This window comes from Petaurus breviceps, unplaced genomic scaffold (assembly GCF_028583685.1).
Source record: "Petaurus breviceps papuanus isolate PSGF00001 unplaced genomic scaffold, PetGlider_PUasm1.0 66, whole genome shotgun sequence".
Classification (NCBI taxonomy): domain Eukaryota; kingdom Metazoa; phylum Chordata; class Mammalia; order Diprotodontia; family Petauridae; genus Petaurus; species Petaurus breviceps.
The window spans coordinates 3,840,555-3,854,368 of NW_027186442.1; the positions used below are offsets into that span (position 1 = coordinate 3,840,555).

The window sequence follows — 13,814 nt, forward strand, 5'->3', positions numbered from 1 at the left end:
CAATTGGGATTAAGTAACTTGCTCAAGGTTACACGGCCAAGTGTTTCTGGGTGGGTGCTAAGTATCAGAGCCCAGATTCTGACCCCAGGTCATCCCGGCACTGGGGCCAGTGCTCTTACTCGCTGAGCCACCTGGCCGCCCCTCAGTTTCTTTATCTTTAAGCAAGGGAGAATGACTAGATGATCTTTAAGGCCTCTTCCAGCATTATAACATTGTATTATTATATAATTCAAAGGTCTTTTTCAACTCTTACATTCCATGAGTGAAAATAAATCTAAGGTGAGATCCTCCTGGGAATGTGAGAATGTCTTTTCACTTTAAGGTATCTCTCACTAGTTTCTGACACCACTCCAGTGGCTGGGGTATGTATAATATCTCTTTCATTGGCTTTTTTTTTTCGCTTGTATGCTCCACTATTTGCTTCCTAAAGCTGTTCCATTCATTGAGTATATTCACTTCAATAAATGATGTGTTTGCCATCAGAACAATTTGAATATAGTTCTAATTATAGCAACAAGCTGCTTTCTTCAAGCATATTATGGGTGTTTCATTATTTTAAATTGTTATCTTCCATATTAATTACAGAAACAGTTGATCTTTTTTCTGATAAGCAAGCAGCTGTGAGTTTCCTTTTTATGTCTCCTAGTAATAGGTGAAACATCAGGTAAAAATTAAATCAAATCCTAATACAAACCATGAGGAAAACATACGTAGGTACAAAGGCCTGTCTACAGTTGTCCTTGATTGAAGGATGGGAATAGCTTGGCAAAGGAAAGAAAGGCAATGCCTAGACTCCTTTTTGTGTGAACAAAGTCCCATAAAATTCTCTTGGTGAAAGGAAAATTAACAATCACAAGACAGTATCGTGGAATAAGCATAAGACTGGAAGTAAGAAGGTCTGGGTTTTAATTCTGACTCTCTCAGGATTAGAGTTAGTATCAATACTAGGCGAATTTACTGATTTTTAAAATGAGGGTGTTGGCTAATACCTTCTAGTTTTTACTTTTCTTTTTTTAATGTTTTTTTTTTAATTTTAAGATTTCTCTTGCTCTGACATGCTCTCTGATCCTGAGACTCTTTCCAGGTATGACATTCAGTATTTTATGATTCTTAAGGCTCCTTTCAACACCAATATTGGGTATGTTGAAGCCCCAGAGTAAATCAGCTCCCCACACTAGGGAACGAAGATGGTATCTTGATGGGATCTCTAATTAAGACTCACGTGGAAAATCAGATGGTGGGGCCACATTTGGGCAAATCCTCTCTGGAGGAAAAGAGACCAAAGGTTTCAGCCTAACTCCCTGGAAGCATTCCAGATTGAGATTGGGCAGGAAGACAAATGAGCAAGCCCATGCTGAGAGCATAGAAACCAAAACTTGTCTGAGCAAGAGACTGTCCGTTTCCTATCTTTGTCAGTGTTGATCACATGGTCAAGGCACAAGTTGGAAGAGGTTGCAGGTTCACAAGCCTCTTTAGTCTTTACTGTCATTTTGGGCAACCTTCAAATTCCAAACACAAAATGAAAGGTAAGTTATCCCCTTTTCTTTCACTATGTCAACCATTTCCCATCACTCATCTTTAACATCACATTCAAAGTGCAACCATTAAGATATTCACTCTTAGTAAAACAATTCTGCCTAGGGGGACCAGGGAAAGTTAAGCAAAGAAGATAGTACAAGGGTTATTATTCCTGTCACAGATGATGATGTCAGAGATGAGAAAACTGGCTATCAGAAGCATCTTTCCCAAGGTATCCTGTATGCCTCTTTCAGAACTGTAATTTTAATCTATGTAAACTAATCCAATGATTTTTTCACTACTCCAAAGTTGCTACTTTGGGAACTAAACAAAAGAGCTGTTTTTAGGGAGTTTTGAAGCTATACGTGTGTGTGTATACATAGAAAGGCATAGCTATTCACGTGTAGTGTCTATATATCTGTAGTCTCAAATACATAACATATAGGTTCAATACACAGGATGATATATGATATATATGATTACATTGTATAGTAAAGTACAGCATAATATAGTATAATAATATACTATATATTATTATACTATATTAATACTATAATATAGTATAATAACATATCCTATATGTGTATATATTATATAAATATGTATGTATATATTTGTATATTGTGTATATGTACACCATATATATGTACACTTATATGCATGTACATATATATACATATATATATCTGCTTTAAAACTGTTCTAAGACTTCGGGGACAATATGTTTGCATACATGCATGAGTGTGTGTGTGAATTCCAACAACACATGGTTGTATGATTTATAACATATCATCTTTTACAAAATATTACAACATATCTACTTTCCTCCAACTTTCCATGTTCTAACTCAAGTATTACCTTACTGGCGAAAATAGTTATTTTAGGTCATTTATGGTCTATACCAGAGGTAGCAGACATGTAGCCTGCTCAAATGTGGCCTAAACTAGATTAAAACTTAGTTCCTGGGGGGCAGTCAGGGCACAAGCAAATATGGCCAAGTAAAAGCAGGAACTTGCTTGAAATTGTGCCCCAGCCACCTCCAATACCTGTAAAAATGGCTGTGAACAAATTTTAGAGCTACAGAACCCACAAAATGAGAGTGAAATACACCCCCAGCTGAGGTCAGCCTGGCAAGCTGAAAGGAAGGGTCTATCCCAAAGCACAGGCAGACTCAGACTGACAGCAAAGACTGACGAACAGACCTCAGGGGACTAAATCATTGCCAGCTTTGGCAGTTTTGGGACTTCTTAATCCATAAATGCCAAAGATAAATTAAAAAGTAACTGGGGAAATTCTGTTGGACCTGTGTGAGAGAAGAGTGCAGTCCAGTCACTGCCCCTGGGATGGCGACAGGGGAGGTGGTGGCATCTGCAGTAGCTGGACAGCTACAGTAGCAGTGCAACTGCTTCAGGAGCTCAAGGTCCACATCTGGTGGGGGAACCAAGTGAATAATTGGAGGGAAATTGCAGGAATATCTTTGCTGGCAGTGAGGCAGAATTCTCTTGCTTTGCCCTGATAGATCTGTGTTGAATCTTGGGTGGCAGTCCTGGGGTGAGGAGGAGGGCTGTCAGAACTTGCGGTGGCTGTGTAGAGGAAATCCTCCTCACAGTTCTAAGGCAGGTGCCTAGAAATAGCTCTGACAACAGCTACAAAGTAACCCCAGAAATTTGGGACAAAACACTCTCCACTATGGAAGCAGAGTTCTATTGTGGCAAAGAGCACAAAAGTAAAGTAATTGACTGGCAAAGTGAGTGAATAGAGGAAGAGAAATCAGACTATAGAATCATTTTTTGGTGACAAAGAAGACCAAAACATAGAACCAGAAGAAGACAACAAAGTCAAAACCCCTAAATCAAAAACCTCCAAGAAAAATATGAATTGATTGTGGTCCATGGAGGACTCAAGAAGGATTTTGAAAATCAAGTAAGAGAAGTAGAAGAAAAAATTGGGAAGAGAAATGAGAGTGATGCAAGAAAATTATGAAAAATGAGTCAATACCTTGCTGAAGGATACCCCAAAATACTAAAGAAAATAACACCTTAAAAATGGACTAACTCAAATGACAAAAGAAGTTCAAAAAGCCACTGAGGAAAAGAATGCCTTAAAAGGCAGTTTTGGCCAAATGGAAAAAGAAGTTCAAAAACTCACTGAGAAAATAATTCCTTCAGATTTAGAATGGAGTAAATACAAGCTAATGACTTTATGAGAAATCGACATATTATAAAACAGAAACAAAAGAATGAAAAAGTAAAAGACAGTGTGGAATATCTCATTGGAAAAACAAGTGACCTGGAAAGTAGATCCAGGAGAGATAATTTAAAACTTACTGGACTATCTGAAAGCCATGATCAAAAAAAGAGCGTAGACACCATTTTCCACAAAATTATCAAGGAAAACTGCCCTGATATTCCAGAACCAGAGGGAAAGATAGAAATTGAAGGAATCCACTGATCACCTCTTCAAAAAGATCTCCCAAAAGAAAAATCCTAGGAGTATTACAGACCAATTCCAGAGTTCCCAGGTCAAGGAGAAAATATTACAAGTAGTCAGAAAGAAAAAATTTGAGTATTGTGGAAGCACAGTCAGGATAACACAAGATCTAGCAGCTTCTACATTAAGGAATCTAAGGACTTGGAATACAATATTTTAGAGGTCAAAGGAGGTAGGATCAAACCAAGAATCACCTACCCAGCAAAACTGAGCATAATACTACAGGGGAAAATATGGTCATTCAATGAAATAGAGGACTTTCAAACATTCTTAATGAAAAGACCAGAGTTGAACAGAAAATTGGACTTTCAAAGACAAGAATCAAGAGAATCATGAAAAGGAAAATGAGAAAGAGAAATCATAAGAAACTTATTAAAGTTAATCTGTGTACAATCCTACATGGAAAGATGATAATTGTAACTCATGAGACTTTTATCAGTATTAGGATAGTTGAAGAGAATATATGTGTGTACACACATGCATATATATAGTATTTATGCATATATTTATCTATATGTGTGTACAGGTATATATACATATACTGAGGTGAGAAGAATATGAAAGGGGATGATGTTTAAAAAATAAAATTACGAGGTGAGAGAGAAATATATTGGGTGAAAGAGAAAGGGAGAAATAAGGTTAATTATCTCACATAAAAGAGTCAAGAGAAAGCTGTTACAGTGGAGGAGAAGAGCAGGGAGGTGAAAGGGGATGAATCAACCTTACTCTTCTTGAATCTGGCTTAAGTAAGGAATAATATATATATATATATATGTATATATATATATATATATATTCAATTGGATATTTTACCTTATAGGAAAGTAGCGGGGGAAAGGTATAAGAAGGGGTTGATAGAAGAGAGGGCAGATTCCAAGTGAAGGTAGTCAGAAGCAAACACTTTTAAGAAGGGACAGGATAAAGGAGAAAATAAATTAAATGAGGGGGGCAGGATAGAATGGAGGGAAATACTGTTAGTCTTTCACAATATTAGTACTATGGAAATGTTTCACATAACTACACATATATAACCTATATTGAATTTGTCTTTACATTGGGGTGGGTGAGGAGCAAAGAAGGGAAAGAATCTGGAGCTAAAAGTTTTAAAAACAAATGTTAAAAAAAAGTGCTTCTAAATGCAACTGGGAAATAAAATATACAGGCAATGGGGTATAGAAATGCATCTTGCCCTACAAGAAAGTAAGGGGAAAGGAGGTCAGGGGAAAATGTGGGGTGGGTAGAAGAGAGGGAAGCCTGAGGGAAGGTTACTCAGTATGATTGTCATCTTGGGGTGGGGGTTAGGGGAGAGAAGAGGAGAAAACTTGGAACTCAAAATCTTATGGAAATGAATGTTGAAAATTAAAATAAAGAAATAAAAAAATTAAACAGAATAAAAAAGAAAAAATATTACCATGAATTTTGAAAATTATCTTTACCTGTAAGTGGAAAATAATAAAACTATTTAAATAAAAAAATAAATACAAAGAAAAAGTATTAGTTCCTACATGATTTAATGTATTGACATATAAACAGAAAAAGAAATATAAAAACATGTCAATATGTCAAAGTCATATACAGCCCACAGGGATCCTATAAAACCAACCATGAACAGCTCTCCTGAGGACTGCTGCTTTACATAACTTTAAGAATCTAATCACGTGGTGTAGTGACCTCTCTATCCAGCAATAAACTAAAGCAAAACATTCAAGAAATTAAGGCACAACATTCACAACAATATAACATAACAACTTAAGGTGGTCACGAAGTCTTAAACATCAACCCCTAGATCACAGTAAATCACAATCTCCTCAATCAATATAGAGTGTCCAAGTAAAGTCCTCTTAAATCTTAAGTAGAGCCTGGCTTCCAATCATCTGTAAGTCAATCATCATTAAGTTGTAGCAGAAAGCATAAACACCATCCACCCCTAGGTCACATTAAGTTACCATCTCTTCAGTCAATACAGAGTATCTAAAGTAAAGTCCTCTTTTATCTTTACTCAAGGCTGACTTCCAAACCCCACAGACTATTTCTCCATGGACTGACTGACTACTTCCAGTTCTTGCTTGGATTCACACATAGGTAGTTTTCCACTCCAGTTCTATATCTCTGCTCATGGAGACAGCTCCACTCCAAGCTCTTTGCAGCTTTTGTTTCTAGGGAAACAAAGCTTAACCAGGATACGATATTTGCACACATTAAGCACATAAATTTACACACCTAAATACAACAATATTTATACACATTGACGGCACTATCATCTCAATTCACATTTTGTCTCTCAAAGTAACACAAATCAGCAGACAAGACTTCTGTCTGAGAAATCAAAGAAAATCAACAGTAAAGTCCCAGGACTTTTGTAACAACAGTGAAGTCCTATTTCCAGACTTCTATAACATCAGTAAAGTCCTCTTTCAACAGACAGAATGCTTCATTCTGATAAAGTAAGATCCAACAATACAAACATTCTCTCTCTTAGTTCTGCTCAATCCCAGCTCTGCTTGAGTTTTTCTCCGCTCTGCTCCTTCCTGTTTCACCCCTCCTGTTCTGCTGTTTCAGCAAGCTCCTGACTATGTGCTCCATGTAATAACGTTAGGTCTATTAAGGGCAGGGAAGGTCTTCAAACTCCCTTAGGTCTTTTAAGGGCAACAAAATGCATCTTCCAGTAGGTACTCTTGATACAATCAAAGGTGAGAGTCAAAGTCACTTCAATAGCTGAAACGAGCAACAAAGTACTACTTTGCTTTCCATTACAGATCCTTATATATGGTTTAGTGGTGCCATTTCTATTTGAGTTTGATACCACTGGCCTATACCAAAGGATTTATTATTTAACTACCATATATTCTTTCTGTGATCTTGCTATATACCTGGTATGATCTATTATTATTTTATATGGATTAGGATTAGTTTTTATTCCCTAAACTAGACCATGAATTTCTCATATAGGAACTTAGACTTTTTGTTTTGTCCTGTACTCAGAAAAATATAGAATTTCCCAACCTCTGGTCAAATCTCTGCTATTTTCTAGCTCTGTGATGACAGGCAGTTTACTTTCCCTGTGTGTTCCTTCATTTCTTTGGCTGTAAAATAACAGAATTGAACTAGAAGATCTCTAAGGTCCTTTTTCACTTTAACAATTTATGATTCAGTCTTCTGCATGGATGTTCTTGAATGTTTGTGTATCTCTTGGTCACTTTTCATATAATAAGTTAGAACATAGCTATCTATATATTAGTCATCATTTTTAATGGTAAGGAAGTTTCATGTAGCCTGGGACTATGTATTGTTTCATCTTTGTATTCTCAGCAGTTGAGTTCCATGTAACTTGCAAACACTTCATAAGTTTTATTGCTGCATAAATATACTTGTTTAATTATTAATTTAAAATATTTTCCAAAAGTTTTTTTGAGAAAAAATATTAGCTAAATATTTCATTATTTAAAGGACCCTTGGCTTCATTTTTATGGGCACTTCTCTGCTGACACTGACTTTCAGCAAATTCATATCTTAATCATTGGCTTTCATAGATTGCTATGGTTGAAAAATTCAAGAAAGGAGAAAATAATTAAATCCTTTGCCTTGAATGTATCTACATAGAGTTACAAAGAAGGGGTAACAATCAGAGTGAACTACAAATCCTAATTTAAGGAGATTAGTTTGAAATGATCGTGATTTGGTGGCATTGGTCCAATGACTAGAATAAGGCTCTGAATAGTTATAATTCATTCAGAAAGAATAGGATAAGTCAAAAGATATAGATAGAAAAATAATGTATATCAATTAAGAACCCCTCTGGGAAAATTCTAAAATTTACATTCAGATTCACAATTTGAGTTGCCAGAGTTGGCTACTACTTTCATTTTATAAGGGAGTAGTTTGTGTGTCTGGGTTTCTACTAATATAGCTCATGAGCTACTACCAGTAAGCTTCCCCTTAAAAGGAAGTAAGGAGACATAATTAGGTCATAATAAAGGTATTTCTTAAGATGAATAGTGAGAACAATAGCATTCTCCTCTCAATAACCTGGGGTATAATGACCCACAAAAATACAGAACATATGTGGGAAGCATGATCACTAAGTTGGAGTACAGTATCAGGGAGGCATATTAGGAAACATATATGGCCACGGCCATTAATGCCAGTAGTGTGACAAGCACTAAAATTCCTTTCTTTTTAGAGACCTCTCCATAGCTCAAATCTTGATTGCTAAAGCCAATTCTCTCTTGGATACATGGTAGCCTCTCCTTTATCTTGTACCTCAACTATACCTCTAATGCTCCCCAACTGATTGATTCTTTGACTCTTGGAAGGACTGTTTTCCATTGAATGAGTAGCTCTTCTGTTAACCACTCTGTCTAGTGGGAAAAGGAGAGCATAATCTTCCTTCACTCACCCATCACTTCCACTATCACCCTCTGTTATAAACCCAGGGGTCTTGTCCATACATCTTATTGCAAAACTGAAGAACTTCAACATTTTAAGGGGCAATCCATGATGTGGCCAATTACTTTCCATCTAATATAATTGATCATGCAAAATTCAATCAAAGAGAGACTCATTCACACTTCATAAAGAGATGACTAGACAAAGACATACTTTTTCAGTTACTTTAATGGCTCATAATCTGCTCATTCCTTTCTATGATTAAATCAACTACTGAACTGGGGAACTAATAGTTCAGAGGTCAAATAAATCGTTCCTCCACCCTATTAATATATATTAATATACTATGTTATATTAATATATATTATTATATTGCATTACATTATATTATATTCATTCAAGGAAATCTAGCAACTGCTAGGGATTAGATAGCAGATGGGTGGCAGGAGCATCTTGATGACTATAAATGAAACCAGAAACAGAAGCAATATTATTATAAATAGCAGTATTTTATAGGTCTACAAAGAAATAAATCAAAACCTTACAGAGTCATAATGTTGAGATTAAGGATTTCAGTTATCCAGACTCACATAATCACTTTTTCTGTTACATGCAAAGCAGCTGATAATTTTCTGGTTTGTATTAATTTTTTAAAATTCAAGATTTAAGAGGTGGCAAAAAATGAAAGGAACTGTTAAAATGGACTCCATGTCCATCACCAAAGTAAAACTGATTGTTGAAGTAAAAGTAATAAGAACATTAGGGGAAAGTAACAACATTACCTAGGAATTTTTTTATAAATAAGTAACAAGAGGTCAGACAAAGACTGAGGTTCACAATAGATTAGGAGAAATCAGATTTTAAGGACTTCATAGGAGGCTTTATAACTTGTTAGAGAAAATTCTACATGGAAGTCACATCAAGAAGGATGGTAAACTCTCAACAATTTAATTCTGAAGACACAAAAAGAGATTCCACTGAAAAAGAAAATGGAGAGTTACCTAAAGTAAATTATTTAGATACAGAAGCAAGTCATGGACCAATTTAGGTTTAAAAAAAAGCACACAGAAGTTAGAAACAAAGGAAATAGAGGACAAAAACAAAAATGCGATAGAGTTTTGTAAGAACAATGACAGCAGTTCTAAAATTAAGGATGAATTGTCTGGGTATGATATAAGCTAAGGATAGTATTTTTTAAAGTTATATGGGAAAAAATATAATTAACTAAAAATAGCATAACTGCATATTACAGAAGGTGAAATTGTTCAATTACTCTTTTGTTTCTGTTTTCTTTCTGCCAAACAGAAAATCTTTGGAATGGAAAGAACAGAACAAAAATGTCTAATAGGGAATCAAAACCAAATATAGAAAGTTATCTTTTAAGAAAATATGTGGACTTCTATTTAAGACAGCAACATGAAAAGTAATCATAAAGCCAAGCTGTATTTCTATTTTATGAGCCAGGTGATGAACAGTCAAAAAAAAAGAATTATAAAAAATTCATTTATTTAGTTGAGAACTAGAGAGAACTTAGCCAGAAGTGGCAAGTGGCAAAGAAGGGTTCTGCCATGTTAGCCTTCACAAGTTCATTTGAAGATTTTGAAAGTGTATGCACTAGCACCTTAACCAGGGAATTTCCAGGACAGATCGAAGTCTGAAGCAATGCCCTAAGTGAAGATAGATAAATAAAGAACTCTAGATGGGGACACCAAAGGTTCTTAGTTCTGTTAACTGAGACACATCAGAAGAGGTAGAAGCCAGGGGCAAGAGCCCAGGAAATTAAGGTCAGTGCCAAACAGAGATGTATTTCACTATTCAAGACTTCAAAAAGACCATTCTGGGCCCAACACAGAGATCCAAATCAGGAACTGAGGTTAGAAGTGTGTGTGTGTGTTATATTTATTTTATAATTTAATAAATATAAATTGTCCATGTTTATTAGAATCAGGGCACAAAATAAATATCAAAAAATTCACCCTTCATACCTTGAAAGAAAGTCTTAAATTATAAGTTCTTAGAATCTCATAGTGAAAATTCTGATCTCCATTTTATCTGTGAAATTTCCTTGATCTTTCCAAACCAGAGATAATTAAACTTCTCTGAGCTAGAATATCATTTAGGCCACTCTAGCCTATACAATTTTGTATTGTTTTGTTGGAGTTTTTTGCTTTTCTTTCATGTGTGGTATCTCACTCACTAGAACATAACCTGGTAGAGGGCATTAAATATGCTTGATATTTCTCTTGTGTTTCCTTTCTCCCACAATTCCTAGTGCTGATCTCACATAATAAACACTAATTAAAAATATGTTGAATTGAATCTTAGAAATGCCCAAAAATAAGTGTGAGGCTAGTTTGGAGTCAGAGGGTTATAACTAGAAGTAAGTTCCAGTTGTGACACTTCCTAGAAAGTTAAGAGTCTCAAGTTTGCTGTATATGATTTTCTTTGGACTACACTAATTTCACATCTACTTTTAATTAGGGATTTGTAAGGTGTGGTACCTGGCTAAAGGTGAAATGAACTGGACTTCTTTACAAGATCAGTCTAAAGAATGTTTACATTTGGATATTGACTATGTTTGATACTTTCTATTCATCACATGAGCCTTATTGAATGGAAGGGAGAGAGGTTGCACATATATTCTTAGTTTATGTCACTTTCATATTGGAGACCTACTGTCACTGAAACTGAGGCTCCCTCCTTTTCTCCCCCAACCCCCCCCCCCCAATGTTTAGTGAGCACTCAGTAAATACTTGCTGAATTATTTAAACCTGACTTATTTTCTTCACTTTTCCCTTTTCCTTCCTGTTCCTGAAAGACAACCAGAAATCTTGTCACTTTTTTTACTGAATCCAAACACATTTCTGTGGTTTTAAGAAATACATTATAATAAATCTGGAAAGGTCCATGAGGGTATCTACTCTAGTTCCAAATGAATTCATAACTTTGAAATAAAAGGTCATATCACTAAAAAAAATTAAGGAAAATGAAAGATGATGTCTTTCACAAACATGTATAGAGGAAGAATTCTTGACCAAACAAGGGACAAAAACAACATAAAATGTAAAGGGTTTTTTTTTTTTTATTTTGCTTTTACAAACAACATCAATGTTATTAAAACTAAAAGGGAAATAGTTAACTCAGGGAAAATTTTTTGCAAGTATCTCTAATTTAGGCCTGTTAATTATGATATTTTTGGAAATTGATTAAAATATATAAGAATAAGAGTTATTTCCCAATAATCAAATTATATGAGCAGAAAATAAGATGTAAATCATTAGTAAGTGAAATGCAAATTAAAACAACACTAAGTTTTACCCTTATACTAGATAATTGGCAATGATGACAAACAAGGAAAATGATAATTTGGGGGAAGCAAAGTGGATGTGTATGCACACTAAATCTCTTTGGGTGCATTTTCCCAACCATTTTATAAAATAATTTGTAATTCAAATGGTCATTAAATAGTATATAATATTTGACTGAAAGATATCAGTTAATGAGTATTTATTAAGCATTGAATTTTTCCAGGCTCTATGAAAGGCATAAGGATACATACATACATACATACATGCACACATTTTATAAATTGTGTGTATATAATATACATATACAATATGTATATATACATACACACATATATAATATGTATAGATACATATACATATACCATGTATACATACACACACAATCTTCTAATCTCAAAGTGAAAGAGCTAGCATGGGGCGGCCAGGTAGCACAGCAAGTAAGAACACCGGCTCCAGTGTTAAGAAGACCTGGAGATCGAATCCCGGGCTCAGACACTCAGCACCACACCCAGAAATAACTGGCCGTGTAACCTTGAGCAAGTTACTTAACCCCGATTGCTTAAAAATAAATAAATAAATAAATGAATTTTTAAAAAAATCTAAAAAAAAAAAAGAAAGAGCTAGCATGTTCTAAGTAGTGCCTGACAAAGTCCTCCTTGAGAAGGTGAGATTTGAGCTGAGCATTCCAGGTAGACAGGGAATCTAGGAATGGGAGATAATAAAGGGAACAATTCCTAGCACAAAAGATTGTGAGTGCAAAGGTATGGAGTAAAGAGAAGGACCAGTTCTAACTACATATTTCCAAAATTCAGTTCACCAAACATTACTTTGCAACAAGTCCCCAGCTTGGTACTAGGGATAAAAGGGGAAAGAATGATACTGCCTGATCTCAAGGAGTTCATATTCCACTTAAGGGGGATATGAACGTAATAACTCATATTTCTATGTTTGTTTAAGGTTAACAAATATTCTCCTCAAAAATGCCCTTCACACTAGATACTGCTGTATTACCCTATTTCATAAAGAATGATAATCTCCACATGTTAAATTACATACACACAGCTAGCAAGTGGGAGAGACAAGATGCAAACTCATATCCTGACTCCCAGTCCTGTGATCTTCTAAGACCAAGGAAAAAATCCAGATGAAGGGGACTAAGAAAATTTGAAGATGATATCATTTTTGTGTGGGATGGGATAGAGTAAAAGGAAAGAGTCAGAGGCAGCTTCTAGGAAGAGGGATATCTGAGCTGGGTCTTGAAGCAAGAGGCTTTCAAGGTCAAGTTTAGATAGCAAGAGTTATAGTCTTTGTGAATGACCAGAGCTAGGAGACTGGGAAAAACATATGGAGGAAGGGGAGTTCAGTTTGGCTGAAAAATCAACTGTGTGAGCATTTGTATGAAATAAGGCTTTGCTCGATATAAATTCTTTAGCAGTAACAAAGCTGGGATAAGAAATGATGCTTTTCATTTCTTAGATTGGTTGGAAAGATATATTGGACCTAGTCATGGAGGATAAGCCCAAGGCTAAAAAGTTTGTATTATATTCTTTATCTGGAAGGGAACCACTGAAGGTTTTTGACTACAGAAGTAGTATAGTCATATGTGTGCATTAGGGAGTTTATTTTGGCAATTATATGAAAGATGGTTTGAATGGGCAAGGAAATAGAGATAAGGAGACCAGGGAAAGGAGTATTATAATACTAGAGATCACTGTTTTACAGTGAAATTAATGCTTGATTAGGAATTAGAGAACCTGCATTTGAATGCCACCTCTGTTACTACTTGTGTGTTGTTGAGGAAGTTCCTTTCCCACTCTGATTCTCAGTATCTTCATCTGTAAAATAAAGTGGCTAAACAAGAAGCTAAGAGCCCTTCAAGATCCAAATCTATTATTATCTTGATCTCAAAAACTCTTTGTATAAAAGAACTGGAAAATTGGAGGAATTATCTCTTTAATCCAAGAGCTTTTAGCCTGGGTGCAAGAGACAGTCCAAGAGATGTGTGCATAGATGTCTGGGGATTTGTGGACTTGGAAAGGGAGATAGATAGATAGATAAATAGATAGATAGATAGATAGATAGATAGATAGATAGATAGATAGATAGATAGAT

The 13,814-nt window shown here is 35.3% G+C and overlaps 1 long non-coding RNA gene across 1 annotated transcript in view; it reads left to right on the forward strand.

Annotated features, from left to right (window-relative positions):
• The first annotated feature begins 1,113 nt into the window (after positions 1 to 1,113).
• Positions 1,114 to 13,814, forward strand: part of LOC138173876 (uncharacterized) — a 57,965-nt gene continuing 45,264 nt past the window's right edge. The window contains exon 1 of the long non-coding RNA XR_011171557.1: positions 1,114 to 1,526. This is a non-coding gene — a long non-coding RNA (uncharacterized lncRNA). The remainder of the gene's footprint in view (positions 1,527 to 13,814) is intronic.